The sequence below is a fragment of the Chiloscyllium plagiosum genome, unplaced genomic scaffold (assembly GCF_037043375.1).
Source record: "Chiloscyllium plagiosum isolate Xiang-an unplaced genomic scaffold, Cpla_swu_hap1 HiC_scaffold_34, whole genome shotgun sequence".
Lineage (NCBI taxonomy): Eukaryota > Metazoa > Chordata > Chondrichthyes > Orectolobiformes > Hemiscylliidae > Chiloscyllium > Chiloscyllium plagiosum.
The window spans coordinates 47,343,410-47,358,752 of NW_028270172.1; the positions used below are offsets into that span (position 1 = coordinate 47,343,410).

General features: G+C 42.7%; 1 protein-coding gene across 9 annotated transcripts in view; it reads right to left on the bottom strand.

Moving 5' to 3' along the window:
• atxn1a (ataxin 1a) overlaps nucleotides 1-15,343 on the bottom strand; it is a 375,415-nt gene that overhangs the window by 183,235 nt on the left and 176,837 nt on the right. The window contains exons 1-2 of one of the 9 annotated variants that reach the window (XM_043719066.2): nucleotides 4,595-4,648; nucleotides 3,772-3,845 (exon numbers count right to left, since the gene is read on the bottom strand). The exons of 6 other annotated variants lie outside the window; for them this stretch is intronic. The gene's annotated coding sequence lies outside the window, so the exon portion shown is untranslated. Of the gene's footprint in view, nucleotides 1-3,771; nucleotides 3,846-4,329; nucleotides 4,400-4,594; nucleotides 4,649-15,343 lie in introns of those variants that run through there. 2 more of the 9 variants (XM_043719067.2, XM_043719070.2) reach the window with 2 other exon arrangements.

Sequence of the window (15,343 nt, forward strand, 5' to 3'; positions counted from 1 at the left end):
AATCTGCTTTCCTGTTCTTGCCACCAAAGTGGATAACCATACATTTATCCACATTAAACTGCATCTGCCATGCATCTGACCACTCACCTAACCTGTCCAGGTCACCCTGTAATCTCCTAACATCCTCCTCACATTTCACCCTGCCACCCAGCTTAGTATCATCAACAAATTTGCTAATGTTATTACTAATATCATCTTCTATATCATTAACATATATTGTAAAAAGCTGGGGTCCCAGCACTGATCCCTGCGGGACCTCACTGGTCACCGCCTGCCATTCCGAAATGGAGCCGTTTATCACTACTCTTTGTTTCCTATCAGCCAACCAACTTTCAATCCAAGTTAGTACTTTGTCCCCAATACCATGCGCCCTAATTTTGCTCACTAACCTCCTATGTGGGACTTTATCAAAAGCTTTCTGAAAGTCCAGGTACACTACATCTACTGGATCTCCCTCGTCCATCTTCAGAGTTACATCCTCAAAAAATTCCAGAAGATTAGTCAAGCATGATTTCCCCTTCATAAATCCATGCTGACTCTGACCTACCCTGTTACTACTATCCAGATGTGTTGTAATTTCATCCTTTATAATTGACTCCAGCATCATTCCCACCACTGAGGTCAGACTAACTGGTCTATAATTCCCTGCTTTCTCTCTCCCACCTTTCTTAAAAAGTGGTACAACATTAGCCAACCTCCAATCTGCGGGAACTGATCCCGAATCTATCGAACTCTGGAAAATAATCACCAACGCATCCACGATTTCTCGAGCCACCTCCTTCAGTACCCTGGGATGTAGACCAACAGGCCCCAGGGACTTATCACCCTTCAGACCTAACAATCTCTCCAACACCAATTCCTGGCAAATATAAATTCCCTTAAGTTCAGGTCCTTCAGCCACTGTTACCTCAGGGAGATTGCTTATGTCTTCCCCAGTGAACACAGATCTGAAGTACCAATTCAATTCTTCTGCCATTTCTTTGTTTCCTGTAATATATTCCCCTGTTTCTGTCTTCAAGGGCCCAATTTTAGTCTTAACCATTTTTTTTGCCTTTCACATACCTAAAAAAGCTTTTCCTATCCTCCTTTATATTTTTGGCCAGTTTACCTTCGTACCTCATTTTTTCCCTGCGTATTTCCTTCTTCGTAATCCTCTGTTGTTCTTTAAAAGCTTCCCAGTCCTCCATTTTCACACTTATCTTTGCTATGTTATACTTTTTCTCTTTTAACTTTATATGTTCCTTAACTTCCCTCGTCAGCCACAGCCACCTATGCCTCCTCCTAGGATCTTTCTTCCTTTTTGGAATGAACTAATCCTGCATCTTCTGCATTATACACAGAAATATCTGCCATTGTTCCTGCACTGTCATCCCTGCTAACATATTGCACCATTGAACTTTGGCCAGCTCCTCCCTCATAGCTCCATAGTTCCCTTTATTCAACAGAAATATTGTCACTTCCGATTGTACCCTCTCCCTCTCAAATTGCAGATTGAAGCTTATTGTATTATGGTCACTACTTCCCAATGGCTCTTTCACTTCGAGGTCCCTGATCAATTCTGGTTCGTTGCACAATACCAGATCCAAAATTGCCTTCTCCCTGGTAGGCTCCAGCACCAGCTGCTCTAAGAATCCATCTCGAGGCACTCCACAAAGTCTTTTTCTTGAGGTCCAATACCATCCTGATTCTCCCAGTCTACCTGCATGTTGAAATCCCCCATAACAACTGTAGTAACATCTTTGCGACAGGCCAATTTCAGCTCCTGATTCAACTTACTTCCGACATCCAGACTACTGTTTGGGGGCCTGTAGATAACTCCCAAGAGGGTCTTTTACCCTTAGAATTTCTCAGCTCTAACCACACTGACTCTACATCCCCTGATTCTAGGTCCCCCCGCGCAAGGGACTGAATATCATCCCTTACCAACATGGCCACCCCACCCCCTCTGCCCGTCAGTCTGTCCTTACGATAGCACGTGCAGCCTTGGATATTCATTTCCCAGGCCCTGTCCACTTGAAGCCATTTCTCAGTTATCCCCCCAATATCGTATCTGCCAATTTCCAAAAGAGCCTCAAGCTCATTCATCTTATTTCTAATGCTTTGTGCATTTATATATAGTATTATTAATTTGTTACTGCCTTCACCCTTCCCATCAACTCCTATTTCACTCAACCTTACAGCATTATCCCTTTTTGAGTTTTCTGCCTCATTGATACAGTTGTCTTTATTGACTTCCTTGTTCTAACTTTCCCTTCAATTTCCTTCTTAAACATCCACTGGTCACTGGCAAAGTCTTTCAAATGAGATGTTAAACTTGAAGGATGTCAAAGATTTCATGTCATTATTTTAAAAAATAAACAGGTTCTTCCCAATTTGGCAGTTAATATTGGTCTCCCAACCAACAACATTAAAACAGATTATTTGGTGTATTACCACCTTGTATATGCAAGATCTTGGCATTACATAATTAGCTGCCCTGTTTCTTACAGTGCACTGGTAACTATGGTTCAAAGGTACTTCACAATCTATACAATCCCGAGGCTTTGCAAGCTCCTTTGCAATTGCAAGTCTTTTTTTAATTTATTGGACCACATAATTTTACTTATTTGCAAAGGCAAACACAAACAGTAAGCCTTACGAAAATTTGATCAAATTATTATGGTGGAAAGAACATACAACTTTTCACAGATTATTGTTTACTTCTTCTATGAAGAAATATATGACTCTCAAAATATGAATGTATCCTGAAAGAATTTAGCACTTCAGCTTGCAGTAATGATGCATTCTGAAATGGTGTCCACGTGACATTTAAAAAACAAACTTTGTTTATAGATTACAGAAACCTCTGAAATTATACTTTAAACTTTAGGCAAACAAAATGCATTTATTTCCTTATCTACAATTACTTTAACTAATTAGAATCAGAAATTTGAAAGAAAGAGCAGCCACACATTAGCACTGTCTGCAGAAATTGTATAAACTAACCTTGTGGAGATTCAATGCTATTTGAAAACAAACATTCTTTTGATCTGCAAACATCAGATCCTTGATGACATGTTGGCACACTTTCAATCAGTTAGGCATTAACACAAAATCTGTATAAAATACTGAGAAACATCAGCATGTGTCATTTTATATATTTTGTCTCCATTAAAGTTCATCAAAATGAGAGTACGTTTATTGAGGAGACAAGCATTTCAGTTCTGATATGCTGCTTGGAGTCACTATTAGTCTAGTTCATGAGCTATTTCCAGCTACTACCCTGAAGCCAGAAAAATAACAGTGGCACTGTAGATCATGGGAGCTCTACAACTGGGTGGGAGGATTATTTACTTGCTACTCTAGTCTTATTTGTGGAGGAGAAAGATAGTCAAGATGCTGAGGCATTCCATTAATGTAAATTGTTCATGTATAAAATGACCTATCTCTGACAAATAAAAATACTGCAATTCATGCTTCAGATCACCTGCAGTGTGACCTATTTTCCAGGTAATATTCAGTTCAGTTGAAGTAGGAAGTAGAGGAGAGTAGTTATAAAGTAACTAAAAGAACTTAAAGTTAAATTCACCCAAAAAGTAATTACTTTATGTTACTGAGCTAAAAGATGATTTTATGTTCACTTTGACACACTGTTTACATATTGTAAGACGCATTAACATTCCAATGATGGTCTGTAACTCAATCCCTCAGAACCGTTATATTGTGTAAACCCCGATACACAAGGGCACAAACAGAGGATATAAATATTGACAGTCTGAATATATCCCTTACCAGCCGCAACTCAGTGCGCTGGTCGGTCAACTGAGCACTTTGATTCTTGAAAGAAGCGGCCGATCTCTGGGAACCTTCAAACACAAAGCAGGCAAATGAAGAAAACAAAAAAAAAAGCTACGTCTTCCGCCAAAGCTTCCCACGTTCCAGTTTGTGGAGGGTAGCTCCCGTCCCGGGGCCCGGGGGCCGGGGGCCGGGGGCCGGGGTCCGGGGGCGGGGGAGAGTGAAGGATGGAGTGGGGCCAGGCAGGTTCAGGATAACGGGGAGCCGGGAGCCATGGGTACGGCAGCAGCGCCGTGTCTCTCCAGGAGAGAGCTCTTCCCTCCGTCACCCTCTCATTCACATTTGTTTGTCTAAAGGGGCATCCTGCTGGGCTTCAACCTCAACCCGTGAGACATAACACGCCGTGGGTTAAACTGTGGAGAGATTTATTGTCGTTGCTGAGGCAAGTTTTAGCCCCTGGAAGGGCCGGGGAGTGGAGGATAAAGCTGGTAAGAGTGAGGCGGTGGTGGGGAAGAGAGAGAGAGAGAGAAGAGGAGGAATTGTAAAGTTAGAAACCTGGTCGATGCTGCCCTCGTCCCTTGGCCGCTGCTTCCTACTTCCCTGAGGGCCACCATCTTCCTGTGTGCGCCGGTCAATCCCGTCCGGCCGGAATCTGGGAGCGGGAAGATGGCGGCCCGGCCCGGCCTGGGCCCGGGCCCTGGCCCTGCCCGCGGCCTCCCACTGCCCCCAACCCGGGGAGCGGCTACACCCGGCACAGAGACAAACAAACCCTGACCGAACCGAACCGAGCCGAACCGCGACAGAGAGAGTAAAAACACACCGGACCGGGTGTAATGTGAAGATCCCCGGGCACGGAGCGGCGGAGGGAAGGGTGTGAGGGGCATCACGCCGGGAATTAACCTGATGGAATAAACCGTGCCGTCCGACTGAAGGAGACAGCAAACACCTCAGTGTGTAATCCACAGCCAGGACGTGGAAGAACCGGGGGGGGGGGGGGGATCGAAATGTGCAACTGATTACAAATGAAATGATTCATCGCATGGAAACAGGCCCTTCGGCCCAACCAGCCAGCACTGACCCTCCAAAGAGCAACCCACCCCCACCCAGACCCAGTCCCCTAACCTATGTTTCGCCCTGACTAACGCACCTAACACTATGGGCAATTTAACATGGCCAGTTCACCTGACCTGCACACCTTTGGACTGTGGGAGGAAACTCTCACAGACAGGGGGGAGGATGTGCAAACTCCACACAGACAGTCGCCCGAGGCTGGAATCGAACCTGTGACCCTAGTGCTGTGAGGCAGCAGTGCTAGCCACTGAGCCACCATGTCGCCCAGTCCATCTATTCTGCAAATTACCACTCTCTCGGGCACAATACAATGATGGGTGATCTACTGCCTCAAGTTTAGATTAGATTACATTACAGTGTGGAAACAGGCCCTTCGGCCCAACAAGTCCACACCGACCCGCCAAAGCACAACCCACCCATACCCCTACATTTACCCCTTACCTAACACTACGGGCAATTTAGCATGGCCAATTCACCTAACCTGCACATCTTTGGACTGTGGGAGGAAACCGGAGCACCCAGAGGAAACCCACGCAGACACGGGGAGTACGTGCAAACTCCACACAGTCAGTCGCCTGAGGCGGGAATTGAACCCGGGTCTCTGGCGCTGTGAGGCAGCAGTGCTAACCACTGTGCTGCCCACTACCGTGCCGCCCACTACTGTTTACCTTCCTGCCTGCTTGCCATATCTCTGGATTCCCCCAGTGGCCAAAAATCTGACCACCCCATCTCTGTACAGAGTTCAGAAGATTCACAATTTTGTTTGAGTTCTGAATCCCAGATTTCCAGCCAGCTGAAACAACATTCCAGTATCTACACTGTCAATCCCCTAAAAACATCTTGCGTCATCACCTCTCATTTTTGCTGAAGTCCAGAAAAATGACTCAATTTACTCAGTTTTTCCACTCATCGCAGAAATCAATCTGGTGACTACTTTACCATCTCCACTGAAAAATTATCCTTAAAAACAGAAACCCAATGCAAATGCATTAAAGGTTCAGGCCAAAAGATATAGGTGTAGAAGTAGACCAATCAGTCCAACAATGAGGTCATGGCCAGTCTGATACTCTCAACTCTTGCCTTTTTCCCCATAGACCTTGATTCCCTTACTGCGTACAAATTTGTCTATCCCAGCCTTAATGACCAAGCCTCCATAACCATCTGCAGTAAAGAATTCCATAGGTTACACAGGCACGATAGGTAATTAGAAAGTTAGTGGAATGTTAGCCCTTATTTCATGGTTGAAGTATAAGAGTAGGGATGTCTTACTGGAACTGTACAAGATGCTGGTGAGACTACATCTGGAAGTACTGCACAGGGTTTTGGTCCCCTTATTTAGAGGAAGGTAACATCTCATTGTTGGTTCATTCGGATGATCTCTGGTATGGAGGGATAGTCATATGAGCAAAAGCTAAGTCTACTCACTGGAGTTTAGAAGAGTAAGAGTTGATCTCATTGAAACATAGAATTCTTAAGGGGCTTGACAAGTAAATGTGGAAAGGATGGCAAAGTCTAGGACCAGAGGGCATAGTTTCAGAATAAAAGGCTGCTAATTTAAGGCTGAGATGAAAAGAAATCTCTTCTCAGAGGGGTGAGAATCTTCCGAACTCCTAGCCACAGAGGGCTGGAGGGGCAGAGTTTTTGAGTATATTTAAGGCTGAGATAGATTCTTGATCAGTAGGGGAATCAAAGATTATGGGGAAAGAGTAAAAACATGGGCTTGGAAATGTCAGATCAGCTCTGATCCTATTGAATGGCAGAGCAGATCTGATGTGCTGAAAGGCCCACTCCTTTTCCTATTTCTTAGGGTCTTATACTCGTGTTTCAAAATCAAAATGTGAAGTTACATGTATTTTACAAAATATTTACTGAACTTTTATTCCTAAAGTGGATATCTCATACATCTCTACATTATACTCCATCTGCAGCTTGTTGCCTGTACATTTAATCTTTGCAGCCTCTATGACCTCCTCACAACTCATGTTTCCACCTAGCTTTATACTGTCAATAGACTTAAATATATTATTCTGTCTCTTCATCCAAGTCATTAATGTAGACTGTAAGAAGCTGATGTCCCACCACAGCACTAGTTTACAGCGTGCCAGCTTGAAATATCCTTATCCAATTCTCTACTTTCTCTCCATTAACCAATCATTTATTCACGCTAATATATGAACTCAGCTCCATGCCTGCTCATTTTGAGTTTTGGAAATTGTAATATATTGCATGTATTGACTCCTCTTTACCTATATTACTCGTAATTTCCTCAAAATAAATTTTCCAAACATCATTTCTTTTTCATAAAAACATGATTTGGAGATGCCAGTGTTGGACTGGGGTGTTCAAAGTTAAAAATCACACAATACCAGGTTATAGTCCAACAGGTTTAATTGGAAGCACACTAGCTTTCGGAGCGACGCTCCTTCATCAGGTGATCACCTGATGAAGGAGCATCGCTCCGAAAGCTAGTGCGCTTCCAATTAAACCTGTTGGACTATAATCTGGTGTTGTGTGATTTTTAACTTCATAAAAACATGTTAGCTTTGTCTGATTGAACTATGACTTTTAAAGTGTATGATTGAGGTTTCCTTCATAATGGATTCCAGCAATTTTCCTATAACGTTTTTTTCAAAAATATTCTTTATTCATGTTTTTGTGAAAGTACATCATAGGGTCAAAAAGGTCTACAACACAGAAAAAGGTCCTTTAGCCTATTGAACATGTGCCTGCCAAAAACAACCTATAGTCTGGTATGCCTTGGCATCGCAAGTGTATATCTAAAATAGTATTAAACCTTCCGACTTGAAAAATGACAGAAAATGACAAAAAAATTTAGATTTTCACTACACATTTCACTCATGTACCTTGGTACTGTTGTGATTCATGACAGGTAAATCATGCTTAACAAAATTCATTGAATGTTTTGAGGAGGTGATTAAAGTAGTGTACTAGGAAATGTCTTTGAATGTTGTTTATCCAGAAGACATTTAATAACGTCCTACAATAGAGGCTATTAACTAACTTTCAAGCCCATGGAATGGAGGGCAAATTACTGACGTGGCTGAGAAACAGTTTGAGTGGCAGGTGACAGAAACTGGGAATAATGGCTAGACATTCAAGTTGGCAGAATATGATCAGTGGTGTCCCACAAGAATGTGTGTTAGGGCCTCAATTGTTCATGTTATTTATTAACGACTTGGATAATAGCATAAAAAGTCATATGTCCAAATTTGTTGATGACACAAAGTCAGGTAGCATTGTAAACTGGATGATAGCATAAAATTAAAATGGGATATTGAAAGACTAAGTGAATGGGAAAAATCGTGGCAAATGCAGTTAAAATGTAAGCAATTGTGAGGTTATCCATTCTGGACCAAGAAGGATAGGTAAGAGTACTTTCTAGATGGTATGAAGGTAAATACAAAGGATGCCTAAAGAGACTAAGGGGTTAAGGTAGATAGATCTTTAAACCGTTACAGAAAATAATGAAGTTGTCTAATGGAATTTTGGCCTTGATATCTAGAGGAGTAAAGTATAAGGATACAGAGGTTATCCTGCAACAATACAAAACCCAGGTTAGACCCCACTTGGAGTACTGTGCGCAGATCTGAACACCATACCTGGACATATTGGCCTTGGAGGGAGTATAACGTAGGTTCACAAGAATGATATTTGGACTTTAAAGGTTGTTAACAGGAGAGATTATAAAAATTAGACCTGTTTTCTCGAGAATTTAGAATTTTAAACCATAAACTGGTTGAACTCTTCAAGATAACAGGAAAAATAGTTTATCATTATCTACCGTATTTCCACTGATTAACAGTTCTAGAACTCAGGGGCGTAGTCTTAAAATTAGGGCCAGACCATCCATGAGTGATGTTAGGAATACTTCTACACACAAGAGGTGAAAAATATATGGAACTCTTTCACAAATGACAAATGATGCTAGATTAGTTGTTAGTTTTAAATCTGAGATAGATAAATGTTTGTTATGCAAAAGGTGTTAAGGAGATATGGGCTAAAAACAAGTATATGGAGTTAGGCCACAGATTAGTCATGACCTCATTGAATGGTGGAAAAGGTTCAAGGAGCTGAATAGCCTATGGCTGTTCCTTTGTTCCCTATAGTTTCAATATTTACAATATAGCTTTCAATGCAGGCATACAGCCAGAGGGTGAAACACGACATACCAAGTTCTACTCTGAAATGCTTCATTACAATTTCAAATCCCTTGATTTTCACAGTGTACATTCTTTATCAGGCCTACAGCCTGAGGGCCTGTATAGTTTCTAGCCTCTCCATGTGCTCTGGTTGGAAGACTATAGACAGCAGCTGTTCGAAACTTTAATGCGTCCACTAGCACATTGTCCTGGACCTTTGGAATGTACCAGTCTCCAACACAGAGACAACTTCTTGCAAATTCAAATTAACTGCCCTGTAGTCTCCTACTTTCTTACTCCCTCCTTTCTTGAATAGCAGTGTTACATTTGCTGAATGTGCTGAAACTGTTCTAAAATCTTGGGAGTTTTGAAAAATCACAACCAATCCATCACTATTTACAGACCTACAACTGTTAGAACCTTAGAATGTAGACCAGCTAATCATAAGGATTTATTCCTCACTTTTATTATCCCATTGGCTACCCTCTATTTCTGTGTTTTTCTTTTGCTGTGAACACAGACAAAAATATTTCTTCAATATCTCTGCCATTTCCTCAGTCCCAAGAAAGTAAGAGCTAGGATTCTGTGTCTAAGAGACCAAATTTATTTTAATTGCTGCCCTTTATTAGTATACGTAAAGGTCTTAAAATGTTTTAAAATTCTGGCTATTTTGGTCTCATTCTCATTTGACCTTTTTCATCCACTTTTTGGTCACTCATTGCTGATTTTAACACCTGATCAATCCTCAAGCTGGTGACTAATTTTTGCTTCCTTGCCTCGTAAGCTTATAGTTGTTAGCAGGCCTCAGTCAAGCCAAGGGGAATATCCTTTGCTCAGGGGTTCCTGGCATGGTAAGTTAATGGTAGTTTCCTTTACAGTCTGGGTCCTGCTCGGGTTGCTCAGAGTCAGGATGCTTACATCACGAGGTGAGGAGCTGAATGACAGCACGCAACTTGTGTTTTTGCCCTTCCATGGGTAATTTTCTTCCTGGAATAAGAGAGCCGCATGTTACGGGAGATGAAAACAGGTGGCACAGCTATTACTATTGTGTAAATGCAAAGATGTCCTGAGTTAATAGGCAGCGCAGACGGCATGCAGGTGTCAGGAGTTGGGTTCACTGAGAATGAGTGGGGAAGAAGTTGCAGGCAATTATGAGTGGTGGAGCATGAGTCTTGGTGGGTGATGGGCACGGCAGCACAGAGTGTGTATGGGAGTTATCGGACATTTGTTGGAATTTCCCTGCCAAAGCATATCGGACGTTAACCTTACAATGTTGGGCATTCCTCCACATGGCTAAGAATGTTTTAACCCAGCTGGCAACCTTGGAACAGGCTGATATGATCTGGCTGTGGCCTCCATTACTGGTCCTGCAAGAGTAAACAAGACCCACATCATCGCCATCCTATCCAGCAGGGCTTCCAGGACTCTGCCTGCTAAGCAGAGTGCCAATTTCCTCCTGTCTGCCATGTCTGAGGCAAATGTCAGGAACCATGCAGTGCAGCCCTGTACTGACAGTGCTTATTAGGATACTTAATGGCCATTTAAGAGGGTGCCGATGCAAGAGATGCCAGTCCAGTCCAGATTATCCAGCAGTGAAAGTTGTTCTGGAAATGGTGCATGATAACATAGGTCAGAGATCGGATCCAAAAACAAATTGCTGGAAAAGCTCAGCATGTCTGGCAGCACCTGTGAAGAGAAATCAAAGTTAATGTTTCGGGTCCAGTATTGAGGAAAGGTTACTGGACCCAAATGTTAATTTTGATTTCTTTTCACAGACAATGCCAGCCAAGTTGAGCTTTTCCAGCAACTTTGGTTTTTGTTTCTGATTTACATCTGCAGTTCTTTTTTTTGTTAAGTCAGACGTCGGATGTTAGAGATGTCAATGGGGCACAGTAGGTAAATGTACTTGAAGTCCTGAGGAGCTAAAATACAGTACAAGTTGGCCCAAAAGCAACCATGATACTGTGACTTGATTTACTACTGTCACATGTACAGAGGTACAGTGAAAAGAATTGGTTTGCATGCTGTCCAGCCAAATCATACCTTACATAAGTACATCATGGAAATTGAACCGAATGCAGAATATAGTGTTACAACTACAGAGAAGGAGCAGAGAAAGCTCAACTCTCATGAGAGGTTCGTTTATAAGTCTGATAACAGTGGGGAAGAAGCTACTCTTGAATCTGTTGATATATGTTTTCAAACTTGTGCATCTTCCGTCTGATAGAAGTAGTTGGAAGAGAGTATAACCGGAGTTGGGAGAGTTCTTTGATTATGACAGCAGGAAGTGTAGGCTGAGTCAATGGAAGGAAGGCAGGTTTGCGTGGTGTACTAAGCTACGTTCACAACTCCTTGTAATTTCTTGTTGTCTTTGACATAACGGTTGTCATACCAAAACTATGATGCATCCAGATAGAACGCTTTCTATGGTGCATCTATAAAAATTGGTAGAAGTTATTGTGGACATGCCGAATTTCCTTAGACTTAGAGTCATAGAGATGTACAGCATGGAAACAGGGCCTTCGGTCTAATCTGTCCACGTCGTCCAGATACCCCAACCCAATCTAGTCCCACCTGCCAGCACCCGGCCCATATCCCTCCAAACCCTTCCTATTCATATACCCATCCAAATGCCTTTTAAATGTTGCAATTGTACCAGCCTCCACCACTTCCTCTGGCAGCTCATTCCATACACGCACCACCCTCTGCGTGAAAAAGTTGCCCCTTAGGTCTCTTTTATATCTTTCTCCTCTCAACCTAAACCTATGCCCTCTAGTTTTGGACTCCCCGACCCCAGGGAAAAGACTTTGCCTATTTATCCTATCTATACCCCTCATAATTTTGTAAACCTCTATAACATCTGAGGAAGTAGAGGGATTTGTGTGCTTTTATGACTGTAGCATTGGCATGGTAGGGCTGATGGATCCGCATAGATGAAAGTTGGAAGGGAGCGATGTCCACACATAAAGGGAAATCATCATGATGCTGGGGCTGGATGAAAATCTGAAGAACCAAGTGATGGGTCGCTCCTGCCAGGTAACTGCTCTGACTTCCAAGTCAGGAATTGGCACTATCCAGTTTCTTATGAAAGGAGAATTAGAAGTTGCATAGAAATGTTGTGAGTTGGCTAGTAATAAGATGCAAATGCGTGGAAACAAGATAGCTGCCACTTAATAGCTAGATTCTGAACTGGCTGTTTAAACCTTAAGGGGAAAGTTGTGAATTTTTTTCTTGACATGGAGATTCCAAATGTTCAAATGCTCACTGTGCTTTCTTAACTTTCATGCCATTACCCAAGTTTTCAAGTGAGGGGAAAATTCTGCCAATGGTTACAGCGTGATCAAGTTTGAAAGTAAATATTCTTGGGTTCTTAACATTTTAAAAAGACAAAATGGGGAAGGAGAAGAAGTTACCCTCATGGCAAAGGATGACATAAGGACTATATTAAGAAAGACTCTTATTTCAGGAAATCAGGAACTGGAAATAAAGTGGATAGATATTAAGAATAAGTCATACAGCATGGAAACAGACCCTTTGACTCAACTCAGCTTTCCTAAGTAGGCTCATTTTCACAAACAAGGGGACAGTGCGGCGGGGGGGGGGCATATCCGGAGTGTCCCAAGAGAAGGTTCGGACAATCCTTTGTGTGGCTTCTTTGCCCTTTGGATCATCTGGCCTGATCCTGTCTCCACAAGGGCAGCAGCCAGAGTGAGGTCAACATCCCTCACTCCATCTTGCCTTGCCTCCGTGATGCTGAGTACCTATTGTTCAGCCATGGAGTGCTATGATGCTATCAAATCTTTTAACTTCTACCTGGATAGGTTTTGCTTTTTTCCCCTCCCCTTTGCTTGGTGCACTATGCTAAAAGTAGAAATGCAAGTTGTTGTCCCTCAAGCTAGCAATGACATCAGAGATAGTTCAGAGGTGGTTTACTGGATTGATATGTTGAATGAGTGAGTTGTCTCAGGAGAACAAGTTGTACAGGCCAGGTTTGTTTCCCCTGGATTTGAGAAGAGTGAAAGGTGAACTGATTGAGGTTTACTAGATCCTGAATGGTCTTGATAAGTTTGACGTGGATAGGATGTTTCCTCTGAAGGGTCAATCTTTAAGTATGTAACACTGTTTCAAAATTAGGGGCAGCCCCTTCAGGGCAGACAGAAGAATTTTTTCTCTCAAGAGCATTGTGCAATTTTGGAAATTATTGCTTCAGAAGACAGTGGTGACGGGGGTTATTAAATATTTTTAAGACAGAGGTGGATTGATTAGGCATGAAAAACAAGTGCTATCGCGGAGGGTGTAGTGCTGGAAACGCACAGCAGGTCGGGCAGCAACCAAGGAGCAGAATCAACCTTTCAGACATAAGCCCTTCATCAGAAAAGGATTCCCATTGAAGGGCTTATACCCGAAACATCGATTCTCCTGCTCCTCAGATGCTGCATGACCTGCTGTGCTTTTCCAGCAGTTCACTCTCAACTCTGGTCTCCAGCATCTGCAGTCCCCACTTTCTCCTATTGCGGAGGGGCAGATGAGAATGTGAAATTTAGAACACAAATAGAGCAGTGTGATCTGACAATGGAACTCCCACCCCCAACCCATCTTCAACATATATACCATCCTTTTCCTTGCTACAATCAGTTCTGCAGAAGGGTTACTGGACCTGAAATGTTGACTCTACTTACTCTCCACAGATGCTGCTAGACCTGTTGAGTTTTTCCAGCAATTTCTGTGTTTCATTATACCACAAATACTGACCAAATCCTTTCCTGACCCTATTCTCAGTAGAGGTAACCTGAATGTAATGTAATCAGAACTTGGAACCCAGACGGTTTACTTTTTCATGTCAAATGATCCAGAGGCATGAAGAGCAAGATGTCCTTCCACCAAAAGGATCAGGGAGCTCAGTGCAAATTCAGGGACTGTATCTGAGACACTCTACTTGATCTGGCTGAGTGTAACGCTAGGTGGCGCTTTTATCCTGTCAGCATTTGAAGATGTTATAAACAAGGTAATTCTCGCATTATGGTATAGAATAAGTCATGGTGATGTGTAATGCAATAACCTATTTCCCTAAATTGGATACACTTACATTGCTAAAGGGTTTTGATTTTACATGGAGAAAATGTTAAGAATATAAACAGGAGGCTAATGGTTAACTAGGATAGCACAATAATGATAAATTTTAAAAAAGTTTAATGAAACATTTATAGCTGTACAAGTCTCAACACAATTAATGAAATTGTATCGTTTTCCAATATAACAATGTGACAACTAATAACAACCTCATCAAATTGGCGAGCAGCATGGTGGCTCTGTGGTTAGTACTGTCGCCTCACAGTGCCAGGGACTGGTGTTCAGTCCCGCCCTCAGGTGACTGTCTATGCTGAGTTTGCAGATTCCAATAGAAAGTAATGTGACAACTAATAACAATCCACTTGGGTTCTCTCCGGGTGTTCCGGCTTCCTTCCATATACCAAAGATGCGTAAGTTAGGTGGGTGGGCCATGCTAAATTGCCCATAGTGTCCAGGGATGTGCTAGCTCAGTGGGAAATGCAGGGTTGTAGGGACAGAATGAGGGCGAATGGGATGCTCATGCTGAGGACCAGAAGAGCCGAATTGCCTGCTTCCACACTGTACCAACATTTCAGAAAAGTCAAGTTTAAATCTGAAACCTGCATTATCAATTGTTCAAAGCGTGCCCTTTTCATCACCTGGGTCATTGAAATAACTGCATACAGAAGCTGGATCCCATAACCAAGTCACCTTTTATTTACTCGTGCACAGTACACTGTCTGTGACAAACCAGTTTATTAGAATTGAAGAGATTCTAATCTCCTGATTATATTTCTTCTATTTCCTTTTTTGCAGTAGTGTTTATTTCTCCCCAGCGCCTGTCCTGGTTATGTTAGTCAGCCAGGTCTTTCCTGATTGGTCCAGGGTAGCAGCCCCAATCAACAACCTCAATCAATGAGGTCAACCTTTCACTACTGAGTCCCCAAGTCCATGGATGTGGGCCTGGTCTTTGGCTTGCAGCTTTTCCTGTGACGTTTTTGCCCCAAGTCTGGTTCCTCGGATTCAGACTCTGACACAGCTGGCATGTGCTGGACCAAAGCCTGCCTCTTGCGTCCAGAGTGTCTCAGGAGAGTTTCCTCCTCTTCTCCTGGTGCTAACAGTATTGAGACTGCATCCATCTCGAGATTTGCTTGACACTAGTCAGACCGGGAAAACTTTCACTTTCTGACAAGCCTTCTGGGATAGGTATGTTTTGCTCCTGCAGGACTGTATCACTTATCTGAACTTTGTAAGCAATGGGACCTGACCTCAGATCAAGCTCGCCTCCA